This window comes from Salvelinus alpinus, chromosome 6, assembly GCF_045679555.1.
Source record: "Salvelinus alpinus chromosome 6, SLU_Salpinus.1, whole genome shotgun sequence".
Classification (NCBI taxonomy): domain Eukaryota; kingdom Metazoa; phylum Chordata; class Actinopteri; order Salmoniformes; family Salmonidae; genus Salvelinus; species Salvelinus alpinus.
Genome location: NC_092091.1, coordinates 59888612 through 59910239, shown reverse-complemented (window position 1 = coordinate 59910239; position 21628 = coordinate 59888612). Strand labels below are relative to the sequence as shown.

General features: G+C 45.0%; 1 protein-coding gene and 1 pseudogene across 3 annotated transcripts in view; both read right to left on the bottom strand.

The window, feature by feature from the left end:
- Positions 1 to 18844, bottom strand: part of LOC139579734 (homeobox protein SEBOX-like) — a 34988-nt pseudogene extending 16144 nt beyond the window's left edge.
- Positions 1 to 21628, bottom strand: part of LOC139579024 (sorbin and SH3 domain-containing protein 2-like) — a 104235-nt gene that overhangs the window by 66271 nt on the left and 16336 nt on the right. For all 3 annotated transcript variants that reach the window (XM_071407235.1, XM_071407237.1, XM_071407236.1), the window contains exon 2: positions 12958 to 13087. The gene's annotated coding sequence lies outside the window, so the exon portion shown is untranslated. The remainder of the gene's footprint in view (positions 1 to 12957; positions 13088 to 21628) is intronic.

The following is a 21628-nucleotide window of genomic DNA, read 5'->3' as shown; positions in this document are numbered from 1 at the left end:
AAATAATGGATGCAAAAGAGACATGCTATATGCCGTTTGACGTTCGTCAGTGTCCGTGACCAAGGTAATACACTGCAGCTGCGCTCAGTGTCAAAAACGGAGGCATAATGTTTGCCATTGAAAAAAGTCAGGTGCAGATGTTGGTTTCGATCTCTGTGTTTCTTGATACACACGCATGTACACACACATTCAAACATACAGCGTTTCAAAAGAGGATTGATTGTGTGTCTGGTTATGTTTTCAGGTTGGTTAGTGTACATGGAAGGTTCCTGTGTGTGTGTGTGTGTGTGTGTGTGTGTGTGTGTGTGTGTGTGTGTGTGTGTGTGTGTGTGTGTGTGTGTGTGTGTGTGTGTGTGTGTGTGTGTGTGTGTGTGTGTGTGTGTGTGTGTGTGTGTGTGTGTGTGTGTGTGTGTGTGTGTATCTGTGTCAGTTCAGGTTAGCTGGTGAACATGGCCCGACCGTTTGAATTCGTACAGTATGCGTGAGTGTCTGTATGCGTTTGTGTGTACGCAGACGCATGAGCGACTCGGATGGCCGCTGTTAGATAAGCTGACTATGGTCTCCTCTACAAGGGGCCATGACCCCACAGTGGCCACACACACTAGCAAGAGGTCAGCAAGTCCTAAGGGGGTGGGGGAAGGGCTATTTAAAGACGCACACCAAAAATGAAGCCGATAGCCTTTTTTGGGTTGAGTCTATTTTTATGCACGCATAAGGATTACTTAAACTGTCTGTGAAAATGTTTCTTTGGCTCTGGTGCTAATGGAGGTTGACTAAGTACAATATCCGGAGGTAAATGTGAAATTAGTTCATTTTATTATTACCGGTAATTGAAGCCCCAGAGATAGTTTCAAAGTCCCAGTTAATGTACTGTGGGGTTGAGAATAAACCATAGCCTGGTAATTTGGTGAGGATCTCGACGACAGAGAATGAGAGATGGAGACCAGAAATGTAAAAGCAAAGGAATGTCCGTCAAGTCCAAGTAAATCTCAGTCAAGACATGGTGAGTCTGAGGCTCCCCTTAAATCGTCCGATGCCGACAGGGCACCTCAACGCTTCGCCAAAAAAGGATAGAATCCACAATTACTCTCTTCCACAATTAACTGAATTGGGGCCAAGTTATTTTAGTGGTGTATTTTTGTGGGAAATATGTGGGGAGCTCGGGCCGGTGGCACAGGAAAAGAGACGCTTGGGAAACAAAATAAGACCTTGAGAAGGCTAGTGTGCTTTTGGTGGATACGGTCAATTTTTATGGGTTGCTTGGGGTTTTAGCTGCGGGTATTTTGGTGCGTTACTTCAAAGCACTGTTGTCAGAGAAAAAGCATGATTTGCATTCAGCTTTGAAAGAAAATCAATAAACCCAAATCAGTGAACCAAAACAAAATACAAAAGCAAAGAGAATGTAAAAAGGTCAAATTGTGGTTTCAGATGTGTGTATTTTAGTGCGGCACTTCTAAGCGGTATTGTCTGAGGAAAAGCATGATTCCCATTGAGCTTTGCAATAAAAATCAGATAAACCCGAAACAATAAACAAAACACAATACAAAAGCTCCACTGCTGTACTGAACAATTCCTGAGAAGGAAATAGATGAAAATGTCGGTCGTAATCCAGGATTAGAACAGTTTATTCAAATCAAATGTATTTATATAGCCCTTCTTACATCAGCTGATATCTCAGTGCTGTATAGAAACCCAGCCTAAAACCCCAAATAGCATGCAATGCAGGTGTAGAAGCACTGATCCAAAGTCAGTAAAACCCCACTGCTGTCCACACAGTCAACACGTTCTCTAAGAGCAACATCTGATCTAGAAATGTGTAAATTAAAATGTGCCCATCAGCTAGCTCCTGTCATGCAAAAAGCAAAAACAGGATTAGACATTTTTTTTTACTTCTATGGCTGGGGGCAGTATTGCCGTAAAGCCTATTTGAAATCGGACACTGTGGTGGGATTAACAAGAAGTGTATCTTTAAAATGGTGTGAAATACTTGTATGTTTGAGGAATTTGAATTATGGGATTTCTGTTGTTTTGAATTTGGCGCCCTGCACTTTCATTGGCTGTTGTCATATCGATCCCGTTAACGGGATCTCAGCCATAAGAAGTTTTAAATAACAATTGAAATATCACATTTACATAAGTATTCAGAGCCTTTACTCAGTAATTTGTTGAATCGCCTTTGGCAGCGATTACAGCCTCGAGTCTTTTAGGGTATGACGCTACAAGCTTGGCCGATTAATCGGAATGGCCGATTAATTAGGGCCGATTTCAGGTTTTCGTAACAATCGGAAATCGGTATTTTTTGGACACCTTATTTTTACACCTTTATTTAACTAGGCAAGTCAGTTAAAAACACAGCCTAGGAACGGTGGGTTAACTGCCTTGTTCAGGGGCAGAACGACAGATTTTTACCTTGTCAGCTCGGGGATTCGTTTTTGCAACCTTCCGGTTACTAGTCCAACGCTCTAACCACCTGCCTTACATTGCACTCCTCGAGGAGCCTGCGTGGCAGGCTGACTACCTGTTACGCGTGGGCAGCAAGAAGCCAAGGTAAGATGCCACCCGTTAGATAAAATTCGGAACGGTTCCGTATTTCACTGAAAGAATAAACGTTTTGTTTTCGAAATGATAGTTTTCGGATTCGACCATATTAATGACCAAAGGCTCGTATTTCTGTGTGTTATTATGTTATAATTAAGTCTATGATTTGATATTTGATAGAGCAGTCTGACTGATTGATGGTAGGCAGCAGCAGGCTCGTAAGCATTCATTCAAACAGCACTTTCCTGCGTTTGCCAGCAGCTCTTCGCAATGCTTCAAGCATTGAGCTGTTTATGACTTCAAGCCTATCAACTCCCGAGATGAGGCTGGTGTAACCGATGTGAAATGGCTAGCTAGTTAGCGGGGTGCGCGCTAATAGCGTTTCAATCAGTGACGTCACTCGCTCTGAGACTTGGAGTAGTTGTTCCCCTTGCTCTGAAAGGGAACGCAACTTTTGTGGAGCGATGGGTAACGATGCTTCGAGGGTGGCTGTTGTCGATGTGTTCCTGGTTCGAGCCCAGGTAGGGGCGAGGAGAGGGACGGAAGCTATACTGTTACACTGGCAATACTAAAGTGCCTATAAGAACATCCAATAGTCAAATGTATATGAAATACAAATGGTATAGAGAGAAATAGTCCTATAATTCCTATAATAACTACAACCTAAAACTTCTTACCTGGGAACATTGAAGACTCATGTTAAAAGGAACCACCATCTTTCATATGTTCTCATGTTCTGAGCAAGGAACTTAAACGTTAGCTTTTTTAAACGTTAGCGTCTCCAACACTTTGTTTTTGCATTATTTAAACCAAATTGAACATGTTTCATTTTATTGATGTATTATATTAAGTTAAAAATAAGTGTTCATTCAGTATTGTTGTAATTGTCATTATTACAAATACATTAAAAAAGTTTTTTTTTTTTTTTTTTAATCGGCTTATTAATCGGTATCGGCTTTTTTGGTCCTCCAATAATCGGTATCGGCGTTGAAAAATCATAATCGGTCGACCTCTACTTGGCACACCTGTATTTGGGGAGTTTCTCGCATTCTTCTCTGCAGATCCTCTAAAGCTCTGTCAGATTGGATGGGGAGTGTTGCTGCATAGCTATTTTCAGGTACTCTGGCTGGGCCACTCAAAGACATTCAGAGACTTGTCTCGAAGAGACTCCTTTGTTGTCTTGGCTGGTAGCTGTCTTGTTGGAAGGTGAACCTTCGCCCCAGTCTGAGGTCCTGAGCGCTCGAGTAGATTTTCATCAAGGATCTCTCTGTACTTTGCTCCGTTCATCTTTCCTTCGATCCTGACTAGTCTCCCAGTCACTGCCGCTGAAAAACATCTCCACAACATGATGCTGCCACCACCATGCTTCACCGTAGGGATGGTGCCAGATTTCCTCCAGACGTGACGCTCAGCATTCAGGCTAAAGAGTTCAATAGTTTTTTTTTACCCCTTTATTCTCCCCAATTATGTGGTATCCAATTGGTAGTAGTTACAGTCTTGTCTCATCGCTGCAATTCCCGTACGGACTCGGAGAGGCGAAGGTCGAGAGCCATGCGTCCTCCGAAACACAACCCAACCTAGCTGCACTGCTTCCACCATGCACATCCAACCCGGAAGCCAGCCGCACCAATGTGTCGGAGGAAACACCGTACACCAGGGGACCTGGTCAACGTGCACTGCGCCCGGCCCGCCACAGGAGTCGCTAGTGCGCGATGAAACAAGGATATCCCTGCCGTCCAAACCCTCCCTGACCCGGACGACGCTGGGCCAATTGTGCGTCGCCCCATGGACCTCCCGGTCGTGGCCGGCTGCGACAGAGCCTGGGCTTGAACCCAGAACCTCTGGTGGCACAGCTAGCAGATCACTTAGACCACTGCACCACCCGAGAGGCCCAAGAGTTCAATCTTGGTTTCATCAGACCAGAGAATCTTGTTTCTCATGTTGTGAGAGTCCTTTAGGGTCACCTCCCTGACCAAGGCCCTTCTTGCCCGATTGCTCAGTTTGGCCGGTCAGCCAGCTCTAGGAAGAGTCTTGGTTGTTCCAAACTTTTTCCATTTAAGAATGATGGAGGCCACTGTGTTCTTGGGGACCTTCAATGCTGCAGAATTCTTTTGGTACCCTTCCCCCATATCTGTGCCTTGACATAATCCTGTCTCGGAGCTCTATGGGCAATTCCTTCAACCTCATGGCTTAGTTTTTGCTCTGACGTGCTATGTCAACTGTGGGACCTTACATAGACAGGTGTGTGACTTTCCAAATCATGTCCAATCAATTGAATTTACCACAGGTGGACTCCAATCAAGTTGCAGAAACATCAAGGATGATCAACGGAAACCATTTAGAGTATCATAGCAAAGGGTCTGAATACTTATGTAAATAAGGTATCTGTTTATGAATGCACTGTAAATCAGCACTCTGACTTTTTATTCAGCCTTTAAAAATCAGGAATTGCCAATGAGATAAAGAATCCCTTTTCCAAGAATTCTCAATATTTGGTAGCTTGTATTACTACACTGAACAAAAATAAAACGCAACATGCAACAATTTCAATAATTTTACTGAGTTAGTTCGTATAAGGAAATCAGTCAATTTAAATAAATGCATTAGGCCCTAATCTATGGAGTTCACCTAATAGCTTTTTTGCACTGTTGGTTAGAGCCTGTAAGTAAGCATTTCACTGTAAGGTCTACCTAGACCTGTTGTATTCAGCGCACGTGACAAATAAACTTTGATTTGATTTGACTGGGAAAAAAGTAGGAGCGTGGATCAGAAAACCAGTCAGTATATGGTGTGAACACAATTTGCCTTATGCAATGCGACACATCTCCTTTACATATAGTTGATTAGGCTTTTGATTGTGGCCTGTGCAATGTTGTCTCACTCCTCTTCAATGGCTGTGCAAAGTCGCTGGATATTGTCAGGAACTGGAACACGTTGTCGTACACATCAAACCAGAGCATACCACACATGCTCAATGGGTGCCATGTCTGGTGAGCAGTCAGGCCTAGGACATTTTCAGCTTCCAGGAATTGTGTACAGATCCTTGCGACATGGGACCGTTCATTATCACGCTGAAACATAAGGTGATGGCGGCGGATGAACGGCACGACAGTGGGGTCTCAGCATCTCATCATGGTATCTCTGTGCATTCAATTTGGCACCGCTAAAATGCAAGTGTGTTCCTTGTCTGTAGCTTATGCCTGCCCATACCATAACCCCACCACCACGGGGCACTCTGTTCACAACTATGTCAGCAAGCCGCACAACCACACGACACCGTGCATGGCGTCTGCCATCTGCCCGGTACAGTTGAAACCAGGATTCATCTGTGAAGGGCACGCTTCTCCAGCGTGCCAGTGGCCATCGAGCATTTGACCACTGAAGTCAGTTACGACACCGAACTGTAGTCAGGTCACGACCCTGGTGTGGACGGCGAGCACACAGATGATTTTCCCTGAGATGGTTTCTGACAGTTTGTGCAGAAATCCTTTGGTTGTGAAAACCCACAATTTGCAAATCCACAAATCTGTGCACAAAATGTGAGAGAAATAAGCTTTTTGTGCGTGTGGAAAATTTCTGGGATCTTTTATTTCAGCTCAAAAAACCAACACTTTACATGTTACGTTTATATTTTTGTTCAGTATACATAGTACATTTATGATAACTCGGTCAAAGGCCTAGCCAAATAGGCAACTCCAGAATTCCCAGAATCCTTATACTATTTATTTATTTACAGTCCTAAAGTAGTATTCACTAAACAGTATGTAGTATGACAATTCAGTCACAGCCCCGGCCAAATAGGCAGCTGAAGTGTAGAAGACTTGAGAACACCTTTAGCCCACGCCACTTTACTAAAAGAGCTATAAGATGCTTTGGGATAGTAAATCTGTCCATGTGCCCTTGAGCAAGACACTTCACCCTTATTGCTCCTGTAAGTCACTCTGGATAAGAGCGTCTGCTAAATGACTAAAATGAAAATATCAAACTGCTTAGACCCCATATCACATTTGATCCCCAACAAGCCCTCCACTGGACTTAACAGTTTTAAATAAAATTATATCTCCCTGTTACATGGGATGTGTTTGTTCAACCTCTCTACTCATTAGCGGACCCCCCTCTGTGTGAACGAATGAGCCCGGGAGGGGGGGGGGGGGGACAATACGCTGACCCCCTCGTTCCCAATACCCATACTGGGTCCGAGGCAACAACAGAGCCCGGTGTTGTCCAGCAGGGTTGCATCACATCATTGCTATGGCGGCCAACCGCCAACGAGCAGTAGCCACTGCCCTGAGAGCGCTAATGTAAGCTAATGCAATTACGCAACACAAGGCCATGCTCTGTGGCTGGGGGGAAAAGCAATTGGATATGACAACCTGCGGTGTTGCTTCTGTCCAGTGTGGGTCCGGGATTATACTGTGCTACTGTTATTGTTATAGAGCAGCAGTAGAAACCTATGGAGGCACAGGAGGATGATTAGAAGAGTGAGGACAGAAAAAGTGAAAGACAGAAAAAGTGAGAAAGAAAATGGAAAACAGGGAAAGAGGCAGAGGGAGCAAAGTGACAGAGCGAAAAAGCATGACGACAGAGAACGAGAGATAGAAATAGAGACGGGGAGCAGAATAGGACTCGTTCAGGTCACCACTCCATCCCGTCAGGCAGAAACAGAGAAAGGGCATTAGCGTTAGCAATAGCGCTAGCTACGATTAGCATGGTAGCGTTATGTAAGCTGTATGGCAGAATGGTCCTCTAACAGTGAACAATACCTCAAGAGTTGCCTCTGCGGTCTCCTCTACCCCACTGGACCATGGCCATAACGATTAACAGTTAGCGCTAACGGGAAGTAATTGCAGTATAGAGATGGCCTGCTATCCAAAACCAGATCGAACCGGTTCATCAGAAAAGTAGGGAATTATCATATGAGTAATTAGTATGCATTCAAAATGCGGTTCCCTACCAATGTGTGGAGATGTGGATAGGGATAAACAAGTCAAGGTAGCCTGGAGTGAAAGGACTGCCCATAAATCTTGCTCAATGTGGCACTCTTTCTGTTGTTCTGTCTGCCCGTCTCTGTCATTCTGTCTACCTGTGGTCCTGTCAGTCCCTCCATCTCTGTAGACCTGCAAAGTCTGCAGTCTGGCAGGACTCTCTCTCTCTGTGTGTGTGTGTGTGTGTGTGTGTGTGTGTGTGTGTGTGTGTGTGTGTGTGTGTGTGTGTGTGTGTGTGTGTGTGTGTGTGTGTGTGTGTGTGTGTGTGTGTGTGTGTGTGTGTGTGTGTTGGTGCGAGTGGACATGCTGGAGGAGCCTCGTCAGCGGCGGTATTTCAGCTCAAATCATTATTCTACTGAGGGACTGTCTGTCCACAGGCCATCATGTCCATATTGCATACCCTGATGAATAGACCTGGCAGACGTTGGCACCATGTGACCTCACAAACAAAACAGAAAAGAGTGGAGTCAGTGGACTGATAGTATGACGGAGCCCCAATGTCGACCACTGTCTCGCGATCATATTTCACGTGTCAAGTGCCATGCTCAGTCCTATGGAGTCTCGTGGAATCGTCTACTTGAATGCTGCAGAAATGGCAAAACAGTTTATTTCAGATACAATAGTCAACAATTCTCTGTCAACTATGTTCAAAACCATACTTCTCATTTTCAACCCATCTTGGAATGTGACAGGGCCTTCGATCGCTCTGTGTGACACACTGCATGGGCTGACTGTCAAAGCAGTTTTGTTATCTGCCCTGCCAGATAGTCTCCACAAAGAGACTTTCTCTGTAAAACAGCAGGCATTCCTGACAGGCCAAGGTTGGTAAGTCAAAATCAGTGAAAAGTCACTGCTAACCATCTGAGAAGGGTCCTAAAACAGGCCACTGCTGAGAAGGGTTCTAGGTTCTGAAGTCCTAGGAGGGCATAGGGCGCAGAACTTTTCAACTCCATGCTTGGAGGGCTGAGCCCCAAACACTGCCGGTGTTCCTCATCTGCGCTTTAAATCGTGACACGAATCAATCCATTGGCGAGCAACTAGGTGGAAAAGGAAACGGAAGCTCTGCAGGCCTGCAATTAAAAAGCCTTGGTGAGGGCTTCTATACCGTCTTTCCATCTCTGTGAAGCTGACCTGACATCCATTTTAATAGGCCTGACATTTCCTATTCGCGGCTAGGCGGTGCGGAGGAGACAGACGTTATGGGGGAGTTGGGAGCGAGAGCACCGTCTGTTGACTGGGTGTTTAGCATTGGAAAGAAGACCTTTCGTGACGTGCGAAGAGCTAAATAGCCCCACAGGGGACCTGCAGAGTCTTTGGACAGCAGGCTAGAGAGCCTTGTTATTCTAAAACACTCCTATGCTAATGCTACCACTAACTGCTAACGACTTTGAAGGTGGAGGGAATGTGGTAGTAAGAGTGAAGCAGCTAGCCTAGCGCTGAAGGAAATGCCATTTCAGTGTGGAGGATAGAGAGGATCATTATTCAGGCAGGCTCAATGCTAATGCTACATCACTAATGATAATAGCTAACTGCTAAATGTTTTGAAGGTGGAATGAGGGGTGAAGCAGCTAGCGCAGAGAATTGAGACACGTATGAATTCAAACTTTCTGGCTCAATGCTAATGGTTTTGAAGGTGAATGTGGCTATCTGCGGGAATTAACCAGTAGGGGTAATGTCATGCTAAGACAATTTCTCTTCAACTGCAAAGGGGGACAGCGTTCCCTGCATCCTTGCAAAAGACAATTTAGCGGTATGGCTAATGAATTACCCCACTCAATGAATACATCGTGGATATAACATTGATATTCACATAACCTACAATCAGGCTACTAGACAAGCATGATTAAAAAGAGAAGTAGATTTCAACATAACAAGATTGACTCGATCAGCTGTAGCTTATACAGTATTACCTCCCCATAGATGGGACGGAATTCCCCAATACGGTATTACCTCCCCATAGATGGGACGGAATTCCCCAATACGGTATTACCACCCCATAGATGGAACTGAATTATCCAATACGGTATTACCTCCCCATAGATGGGACTGAATTATCCAATACGGTATTACCTCCCCATAGATGGGACTGAATTATCCAATACGGTATTACCACCCCATAGATGGGACTGAATTATCCAATACGGTATTACCACCCCATAGATGGGACTGAATTATCCAATACGGTATTACCACCCCATAGATGGGACTGAATTATCCAATACGGTATTACCTCCCCATAGATGGGACTGAATTATCCAATACGGTATTACCACCCCATAGATGGAACTGAATTATCCAATACGGTATTACCACCCCATAGATGGGACTGAATTATCCAATACGGTATTACCTCCCCATAGATGGGACTGAATTATCCAATACGGTATTACCACCCCATAGATGGAACTGAATTATCCAATACGGTATTACCTCCCCATAGATGGGACTGAATTATCCAATACGGTATTACCTCCCCATAGATGGGACTGAATTATCCAATACGGTATTACCACCCCATAGATGGAACTGAATTATCCAATACGGTATTACCTCCCCATAGATGGGACTGAATTATCCAATACGGTATTACCTGCCAATAGATGGGACGGAATTCCCCAATACGGTATTACCACCCCATAGACGGACTGAATTCCCCAGGTGCCAGCGTGAACTGCGTGGAGTAGGATAAGGTGGTCTAACGAGGGGCGAGTGGGTTATACTTACATCCCTTAGACAGGCCCTTTGCCCTCCAGAGGGCTCTGGAGCAGAGAGAGGTCTATTTACATTTTAGTCATTTAGCAGACACTCCTATCCAGAGCGACTTACAGGAGCAATTAGGGTTTAGCGCCTTGCTCTATCAGGAGGGGACTTTATAGGATCTGTGTCGGAGAGGGTAACACTAACCTCTGCGAGTTAAGATATTCCCAGGCCAGGATGCTTTACTGTCGGATAGGCACTCTGTAATGATGCCACATTTAACTTTTTGAGTTGAGTTTCGAGTCGTTGTCCTTAGACACTGATCTAAGATCAGCTTAACCTTTGGAGGTGAGGGTGGAGTAGGGGTTAGGGGGTAATGCAAAATTGTCTTCTGATCAGCTTCAAGGGGCAACTTCATAACACTCTGAAAGCCCCCCGCGAGATCGTAGGGCAAGTGGCTCAAAAAAGGTCACAGATGCAAACAAAGTTTATAGACTCAGAGGTTAAAGTATATGGGAAAGGTGACAGTCAAAGGCTTGACATGTAAAGAATGTCAAAGACAAACTCTTGGTGTGTATAGTTGGACTGGAGAGCCCTTGTTTTGGTACCAGTCTCAATCTTGTGGGGTAGACTGTGTACCAGAAAAATATTTTAAGTACCCTCCTGGTGTTTTGGGCTCTTGTTACAGACAATTATACTTCTATTTTCATTGCCGTCATCAAATAGCAACAGGCCTAAAGAGTTTAGCTGTGACACAACCCTGACACACTACTCGCCCAGCTAACGGTAAGCAATAGCAGACATTACATAGCACTGAAAATGAGTGTGTGTGTGCAGGTCTGTGGGTGTTGTTGTGCTTGTGGGTTTCTTTGCTGACCTGTGTGTGTGTGTGTGTGTGTGTGTGTGTGTGTGTGTGTGTGTGTGTGTGTGTGTGTGTGTGTGTGTGTGTGTGTGTGTGTGTGTGCGTGTGTGTGTGAGCATGCAACTGTTTGTATGCGTGTGGTTGTCGTTATGCATGCGTGTTGGTGTATCTGTGCATACGTGTTTGCTGAGTTTCACTTTCTGACACGGCCTTGTAACTCAAGAAGCTTGTTTTTCACTGCTTGCTGCAAAGCAATCTTTGGAAGATCTTTTGTCTTTGTGTACGACAGGGCCTTTTAACAAATGACCCTAAACGGCATGGTATGAGGAAGATAAAAAAACAAGAGTTGCCAAACCAGACACATTTATCTTCAACATTTTTCAACCTAACCCGAAATCTGCTAATACTTCAACTGAGTCCTCTTGCCTATTGGTCAGTCAAGCCCTCCTCTTCCTGAACTAAATTGAAATCCTTTGCCTGTAAATAAAACTGAACCACATTCCATCCATTAACGCCCTATCGATTGATCACTGTGGACACTGTGCGTACACAACCCTGTGAGGTGAAATCGTCACCCGAAAGTGTGGTGGTGGTGGGGGGGCAAAAATGTCCTTGTACCATTCGCCAATGGGCATGCAACAAAGCGTCCCTGTGTGTGTGTGAGGTCAGGGGGAACAAGGACCAAGGGAGCTGCGCTCTCTCTCTCTCTCTCTCTCTCTCTCTCTCTCTGCATGTGAGAGTGTGGACTCAAGGGGTGGGTGGGGTCAAGGTGGCATTCCACAACACCTCAGAGACTGGCCTAATGGACTGATAATTGTGGAGGGGAAAAAGAGCAGGACGAAAAAGTGAAAAGGGTAGAATGAAGTAGGAGGGAGAGAGAGGAAGAGAAAAGGCAGGGGAGGGTTTGGGAAATTGGTTGGTTTCGGTTGTCTTTCAATATGGGTTCAAATTAGAGTTATGGAAGCCTTCCGGATACTACACAAAACTCAATCCATGTCACTCTCTCTCTCTCTGCCTCCATCTTCCCCCCGTTCTCCATCTCTTTCATTATTTTAGCCATGTTCTATTTGCAATATGATGGCACATCAGGGTTCAAGACAGACAAGTGGCACGGGACCAGCGAGGCTGTGTAAACATGATGAGCATTGACAAGACTGCAGAGGCGAAAGCCCTAAAGGCCATACACCATTTTGACAGGCAGCCGACGTGTTAGAGGTGAAAATGCAAGCAACGTATTGTTTTTTTGTGGCTATATTGTAGACTATTTGAAGAGCCTGGTTTGGGTTAGACATTTCTATGTTCTAAATGAAAGCAGAGTACAGTTATTTGTCAGGCTTTTTCCTGAGGTTAGAGGTTCGGGAAGAAAAATCCTGGTTTTAATTTAAACCATTTTCGTCCTGTCCACTGTTGGGTTTGGCTATGGTGTAGTGCTGGGATGTAGTGGTACTGTTCTGTTCCAACAGACAAAGAGTATCCGATCTAATCATATCACAATTATGTTTTTAAGTGCATGTTCTCAATCAAAAACAAATGACTAAAATCAAATACTATAATGCAAAAAGCAAATAGACTTAAAAAAAAAAGTACAAAATAAATACTTGTTTATTATTCATAATTTTGGAGTGCACATAATTACTGCTGGACTATTCCATTCACTTTGCCCTCATTGTTGATTTTATGACAACTTATGAATTGTTATCAAAATCATACATCCAGTCCACTGATACGCAAGTGCTCGACTCCCAATGGTTTGTGAGGCATGTCCGTTCAAACAAAGCCTACTCTGACTGACATTACACCTGCAAACACAGCAAAAACTCATTACCTTTCATGTACAGACAGCTAGTGCAAGAGTGGCAAAAAGAAAAATCTTACCGTCATAAAAATCAAAAGCTGGGAGACTTATTCGGGAGAGACGGGCATCGGGGATCTCAATTCTTCCCTCGTTCCGGAGAATTCCGCACTCCTCCTCAGGCTTTAAATCCAGAGCCTAGTCTGTCCGTTCCTGGGAAGCACCCAGATGCAACAGAGAGAAGAGGAAAACAGAGTTAGAGAAGAGAGCGAGAGAGTTCCCTGTTTAGGTGAAGCAGTGATGAGATATGGCTATTTTGAGACACAGACATGCTGCAACTACAGGACTGGAAAGTTACCCCTAGAGTAGGTGGGTCAGAGTGTGTGGGAATGTGTATGGGGGGGTGGATAAAGTGACAGGATCTGCTTCTGAATATATATGCCTACATACATACATACATACATACATACATACACGTAGCCATCACGCAGTTACAAACCCACACGCTCACACACACACCTCCACATCCCAGGCATGAGCAACGCCAGTGGGGCAGCAGCTAAGTACCAGACAGGCATTCCTCTGTCAGGATAAGCAGCAGAGTCAAAATAAATGATGGATAGACTAGAAGGGGGACGGAATGGGCAGACTGCGCGGAGTGAGGTGTCAAATAGGTAACGCACACCCATCTCTCCCCAAGCGTCGCTATTTGAACGATTATGTGTGTGCCGTTAACTTATTGGGGGCCATGTAAAGTGGAGTTCCCACACAGAAATTATGTTGAGCAACAAGCCACATTTGATATAGCCCATGCATGACACAAGCTTTCGCTCGCTGCTGTTGACGGTTTGATCATCTGTCAGAAAAGTTGGCCCGGCTCAGTGTGATGATCCGCGAGCACATAAACATTAAGCACACACACACACACACACGTCGCGCACACCCTCCCCTCCACCCTATCCCGAGCAGCTATTCGCAGGCAAGTGATATAACTAGAGCTATATTCACCTTGCATTTAGAGGCTGGTCATCGCATGCCGTAACACAGCTACTGGACAACTTCCACCTCTCTAAGCGCAGCAGTAAACCAAACAGACACAAATAGATGCGGCAAGGGACATACACGACATAACACAAGCTTCATCCGCCTGGTCCCTGAGATGTTCATTAAGTTCCTTTAATGAACCCCTTTGGATGAGTCGAATTAAAAACTCACTGGTGGTCACTGATGAGGTAGCCAAGACTGATAAATTATTCAACATATTTAACAAAAGGAGTTAGTTATCGTGGACGATAATTCACTACCGCAATTTCTCCGGTGAACTTCACCGGCTCACACTCCAGTGCTCTCTCATGGGCTTCGTCCCAATATACTGTAATACATGGCTTCATTTCCTACTTTCCAATCAAAACAGATGGATGACAAGACTGGATATGTTTTCAATTAAATGTTTTCATCAAGATGAGTAATTTAAAAATCAGTGGCCATGAAGGAAATGAGATGAGGAAGCTTTCAAGGAAATAGTGGGATAAAGAGATTGATGTTTCACTTGTTACCATTTTGAGGCAGAGGCTTCCATAACAAACATGCCTACAGAAACTGCTGTGCCAACCACTCCCTTTTCTTGTGGATTTTGGGTGTCTCCTACACTTGCCAACCACAAGAGCTACTTTGGCCATTTGGGGTGTAGCTTTGTGTGTTGTGAGTTCTGCGATGCATTTCTGCTGTTTACAGAAAGGCACATTGACGTACAGCACAGTGTCTATTATGGGGTTCCCACTGTGAACGTGCTAAGGGAAATGGAGAGTTTCATGTTGTTGGAGAGATGAGGACAATGCTATCCCTATCTGTGATGTGGTAGGAAAAATAAGTTGTATTCCATCCACTGCTAGAACTTCCTCTTGCGTTAAAATGGCTCCAATGGTCTGCATAGATTACTTCCGAACTTTAATTAACATCATGTATTATTGAGCTATAAATATGGATGCCTCGCATGTGAATGTACCATACAATACATAGACTACTTTCATTTCACACAAAGTATATTTTTCTAATTGTAAAGTTAACTTCTTGTGGCTGGGGGCAGTATTGAGTAGCTTGGATGAATAAGGTGCCCAGAGTAAACGGCCTGCTACTCAGTCCCAGTTGCTAATATATGCATAGTATTAGTAGATTTGGATAGAAAACACTCTGAAGTTTCTAAAACTGTTTGAATGATGTCTGTGAGTATAACATAACTCATATGGCAGGCAAAAACCTGAGAAGAAATCCAACCAGGAAGTGGGAAATCTGAGGTTGGTCGTTTTTCAACTCATTCCCTATTGAAGACCAGTATCCCTTCTTTCTTTTCTCTCCAAAACTCTTGAACGTGCCGTCCTTGGCCAGCTCTCCTGCTATCTCTCTCAGAATGACCTTCTTGATCCAAATCAGTCAGGTTTCAAGACTAGTCATTCAACTGAGACTGCTCTTCTCTGTGTCACGGAGGCGCTCCGCACTGCTAAAGCTAACTCTCTCTCCTCTGCTCTCATCCTTCTAGACCTATCGGCTGCCTTTGATACTGTGAACCATCAGATCCTCCTCTCCACCCTCTCCGAGTTGGGCATCTCCGGCGCGGCCCACGCTTGGATTGCGTCCTACCTGACAGGTCGCTCCTACCAGGTGGCGTGGCGAGAATCTGTCTCCGCACCACGTGCTCTCACCACTGGTGTCCCCCAGGGCTCTGTTCTAGGCCCTCTCCTATTCTCGCTATACACCAAGTCACTTGGCTCTGTCATATCCTCACATGGTCTCTCCTATCATTGCTATGCAGACGACACACAATTAATCTTCTCCTTTCCCCCTTCTGATAACCAGGTGGCGAATCGCATCTCTGCATGTCTGGCAGACATATCAGTGTGGATGACGGATCACCACCTCAAGCTGAACCTCGGCAAGACGGAGCTGCTCTTCCTCCCGGGGAAGGACTGCCCGTTCCATGATCTTGCCATCACGCTTGACAACTCCATTGTGTCCTCCTCCCAGAGCGCTAAGAACCTTGGCGTGATCCTGGACAACACCCTGTCGTTCTCAACCAACATCAAGGCGGTGACCCGTTCCTGTAGGTTCATGCTCTACAACATTCGCAGAGTACGACCCTGCCTCACACAGGAAGCGGCGCAGGTACTAATCCAGGCACTTGTCATCTCCCGTCTGGATTACTGCAACTCGCTGTTGGCTGGGCTCCCTGCCTGTGCGATTAAACCCCTACAACTCATCCAGAACGCCGCAGCCCGTCTGGTGTTCAACCTTCCCAAGTTCTCTCACGTCACCCCGCTCCTCCGCTCTCTCCACTGGCTTCCAGTTGAAGCTCGCATCCGCTACAAGACCATGGTGCTTGCCTACGGAGCTGTGAGGGGAACGGCACCTCCGTACCTTCAGGCTCTGATCAGGCCCTACACCCAAACAAGGGCACTGCGTTCATCCACCTCTGGCCTGCTCGCCTCCCTACCTCTGAGGAAGTACAGCTCCCGCTCAGCCCAGTCAAAACTGTTCGCTGCTCTGGCACCCCAATGGTGGAACAAACTCCCCCACGACGCCAGGTCAGCAGAATCAATCACCACCTTCCGGAGACACCTGAAACCCCACCTCTTTAAGGAATACCTAGGATAGGATAAAGTAATCCTTCTAACCCCCCCCCCCCCCCTTAGAGTTAGATGCACTATTGTAAAGTGGTTGTTCCACTGGACATCATAAGGTGAATGCACATACTTGTAAGTCGCTCTGGATAAGAGCGTCTGCTAAATGACTTAAATGTAAAATGTAAATGAAGATACAGTGGGATATTGGTCATGTTGCACTTCCTAAGGCTTCCACTAGATGTCAACAGTCTTTAGAAACTTGTTTGAGGCTTCTACTGTAAAGGAGGGGCTCATAAGGGCTCTTTGAGTCAGTGGTCTGGCAGAGTGCCACAGGCTCGTGACGCTCGTTCACGTGAGAGGTAGCTTGCTTTTTCTACAGACAAAGGAATTCTCCGGTTGGAACATTATTGAAGATTTATGTTAAAAACATCCTAAAGATTGATTCTATACATCGTTTGACATGTTTCTACGGACTGTAACGGAACATTTTGACATTTCGTCTGCTCCTAGTGAACGCGCTTCGTGACTTTGGATATGTTTACAAAATGCGCTAACAAAAGTAGCTATTTGGACATAAATGATGGACATTATCGAACAAAACAAACATTTATTGTGGAACTGGGATTCCTGGGAGTGCATTCTGATGAAGATCATCAAAGGTAAGTGAATATTTATCATGTTATTTCTGACTTCTGTTGACTGCACAACATGGCCGATATCTTTTTGGCTGGTTTGGGCTCTGAGCGCCGTACTCAGATTATTGCATGGTTTGCTTTTTCCGTAAAGCTTTTTTGAAATCTGACACAGCGGTTGCATTAAGGAGAAGTGGATCTAAAATTCCATGTATAACACTTGTATTTTTGATCAACGTTTATTATGAGTATTTTTGGAAATTGATGTGGCTCTCTGCAAAATCACCGGATGTTTTTGGAACTACTGAACATAACGCGTCAATGTATACTGAGATTTTTTTATATAAATATGAACTTTACCGAAACAAAACATACATGTATTGTGTAAAATGAAGTCCTATGAGTGTCATCTGATGAAGATCAAAGGTTAGTGATTCATTCTATCTCTATTTCTGCTTTTTGTGACTCCTGTCTTTGGCTGGAAAAATGGCTGTGTTTCTGTGACTTGGCGGTGACCTAACATTTACATTTGTGGTGCTTTCGCTGTAAAGCCTTTTTGAAATCGGACACTGTGGTGGGATTAACAACAAGATTACCTTTAAAATGGTATAAGATACATGTATGTTTGAGGAATTTTATTTTATGAGATTTTTGTTGTTTGAATTTGGCGCCCTGCACTTTCACTGGCTGTTGTCAAATCGATCCCGTTAGCGGGATCTCAGCCATAAGAAGTTTTTAAGGTCATGCAACCTGAATTGCAAGTCTTTATCATCCACATGCTTTGAGACACAGAAATCCCTGATAATCGAATAGGTGTTTAAATGATTCTGATGCTAACTAACTAATGTGATGCTAACTAATACCACATAGTTTCTAAACCCAGTAGCGCGACATCGCAAGACTTCCGGGAACATTTGTGAAGCCAACCAAGCAGACCGGGGATTGTGGTTTGAGAAGTCAATGTGAGAAGTGAAAAATTCTTAAGTTGTTAATTTTCTCGAAATCTAAAAAAGGCACAACCTAGATTGGAGCCAATGTCTTGAGTAGTCGTACATGTTATTACTCCAACTTCGTGAAAGTTGCAAACTGGCACGTTTTTATTTTCGTCAAGTTCGGCGCGAGACGACCGTTAGACCCGATGACGTGTTTCTGCACATGAGCTTAGCTAGCCAATGTCACACTGGGAAGCAGTTACAGCCTGTCTTCATACTGTGCGGTCTTTGCTCATACTTTCAACTAGTTAGCTTGATGCTAACGGATACTAACAACAAGCTAACTCCTAGCAATAGAGCTAGCAACAAGTCAACCGCGAACTGTGCTAACAACAACAACCTGGTGCTAACTGATGCTAACAACAAACTAAGTCCAAGCAATAGAGCTACCGACAGTTGAGCCGCTACCGCTAGCTAGCTCAGTGCTAACAAGAAGGCCCAGAGAAACTCTCCTCCACCTGCATGTCCAGCAACTATGCAGTGTGACAAAAAGGTAAATGGAGCATCGATTCAGCCAGCTGCCCGTCCTGGATCAACACAGTCCGAGTCCCTCTGTCACCCTGCCAACGATGAAGTGGTAACGCTCAAATCCCCTCTAAAAAAGGTACCGACGGCCACCATGGAAATAAGCAGCGCTGACGACATGATAACATGTCTCCTGCCACTGAAGTAGTCCCATTCTAAGCCTGGCACCTTGAGGACCACGGCGATTGGGGCGTCAGCTGTCATGATTAAGCGGCAACTGGCAGCGCTAGCTGCGGTATCTCGATGAGCTGAGAATTGACATGTGCTAATGATGTAACCTTGGTGGGGGGGGGGGGGGGGGGGGTATTCAGACAGATCATGGACCTAAAAGGAACAGTCTGTCATTCTGTCTGTTATTCTGAGGGCCAGAAAGAGAGTAATTTTCAGCCTGTTCCATTTCAGTTCTAGTCATGAAGATAAAAATGGGACGTTTTCATCCAACCTGGTACTGCTCAGTCTTACGGCATTTAAACACAAATTGGGCATTGTCGCTGATTACTGTTCAGGTAGAGACTTCAGTAATACATGATTGTTAAAGGGAGAAAATAATAAATATGTTGCCCAAACAGCTCTGGAATTATCACATTAAAGTACCAGAGACGAAAAGCTGGCGCACACACAAACCTGAGCCAATCAGGACTAGACGGGGCACGTCAACATTGTCTCACCGGCCTGATTTCAACACCCAATTCATTATCAGCACCAATATGGGTCCAGCCATTCCCAGCTAAGTAAGTGACAGGTTATAAAAAGCAGAGAGGAGCAGGATAAACACAAGTTACAGTGGCACAATGTCTGCGTCCCAAATTACACTATTCCCTATAGAGTGTACTACTTTTGAACAGGGACCCTATAGTGCTCTGGTCAAAGTAATGCACTATCCCTGGAATAGAGCGCCATTTGGGGCACACCCAAACTCAGTTTCGGGGTGGACCAAAAATATAAAAACAGGGCCCTAGGCCTATATTTCACCCCACTAGCAAACATCCCAGAAAATAACCTTAAGCCAGTGACTTTTATTTTTGGGTGGTTGGCTTCATACAAATATAATTACTCTATGGTTGGCTTAATGTATGTCACCTACAGATAACAAGGAACACTGTCCTGGTATGTTGATTATATAAAACCTGTTATAATAGCCTATTTAAACTAGGCCTAAGTTAAATCATATAGATAGCTATAGCTACAGTATACAGTAGTAGGTTATGTGACCTTTGCCATGTAAAGGCTAGACACAGCCATATAAGATTAATGACAAAATGGCCCCAAATAGAATTCAAAGTAGGCTGTGGCTAAAGTTAACATACCCTTCACATATAAAATAAACTGCATCCCACTGTTGAGCCTGAACCTTATCGAAAGTTTCGGGACGTGAAGTGTTGGGAGATCGATGTCATAAGTGGGAACATTATTCTCCGATGATAGAGTGCCGTAAGAATGTTATGAACATTATGACACGAGTCATCCATCAACCCTGCTCAACCTCTCCCAGACTCCTTCACACCTCTGCCCTGGGACCCCACCAACGGGCCCATTTCCTACCACCTCGCCCGGCAGCCAATCGGGCACCCACGCTCACTACTTCCCTCGCATTCTGCCCGGTAACGGGATCCAAACTGTTGACGGCGGCGCCCAGGCATTTTGGCTTAGGACGTGTCAACCCCGGGATTTACACATACTTGACTGGTGCAGGGTTTAGAGACGGGAAGGCTTTCTTTAGCGCTATACCTCTCATCAAACCGGAGAGACAGAAGCAAGGGAGGGAAAGAGATAGGTGGTGTGTGTGTGTGTGTGTGTGTGTGTGTGTGTGTGTGTGTGTGTGTGTAGCCCTTACTTCCTCTACATACCCCAACGCCAGTTCCGCCATATCGGCATCTATTGCAGAGTCGTTGGCGCAAACTACTCTCGCAGCTGGTGCACCGTCTGGTAGCGTATGTCAGCACGACAATAGAATACACAGAGAGAATGAGAGAGAGAGCAAGAGCGCGCGCGAGAGAGAAAAAGAGCGAAACGGATGTAGGATTGTCATTAATACTTTCCTCCTCTGTAATCCGTACCGCTCATTTTCACAGCTTATCCCGGGCCCACAGAAAGGTCACAGAGGAACAAGCCTTGGGCCGGGGCCAGAGGGGCACCACCACTGTGCCTTTTCAGAGAGAGCTTGACCTTTGACCCCCATGAATCACAGCACACTTTTTCCACCGCTCGCAACAAACAGGACGTAAACAAACGAGACCCGGGAAGGGAGTAGCTGGTTTGACACTTTGAAAACATAACGGTCTTATAAAGAAACGTAGGCTTCGTACATTCAATAACCTCAGAAAGAACTCCTACATTTGAAAACACTGCAGGCATAAGCTTTCAGTACTTTATGTTGATATCTACAATATTCTACAGCGCCCTAAAGCGTTATAGAGGATTTGCTTAACTCAGCGATAGCTGTTTCTAGAGAGGGGGGGTCAATTCAAACCAACAGTAACTTTGTTCCCCACTGAAGCACTTTAGAAAAGTACAATAGTCCTGCTACATGTAGAGAAAATAGCTTGTTTGTGTGTCCTCTTTCACACAGAGAAGATCTGCTGGTGTTCCAGTGACATCGACCCCTCTTGATGCTGTGAAAATAGCGCCTGGCTCCCAAATGCCACCCTAACCCCTATATAGTGCACTACTTTCAACCATAGCTCTATGAATAGGGTGCCATTTGGGACACTCAGCGTGTCATATCCCGCTGCCTAAGGGTAAAGGTCAATGGGGTCCTTTGTCACAAAGAACTCAGCCGTGGGACTTCCTTATCCAGGTCATTTCCATGTAAAGGACCCATGAGCACCAACATGTGAAGTTCATAGGAGCATGTACAATTGGGTGCCGGATGAAAGCTAAGAGTCTATGAAGACATATACACTGAGGGACATTGACTGACCAGGTGAATCCAGGTGAACGCTATGACCCCTCATTGATGTCACTTGTTAAATCCACTTAAAATCAGTG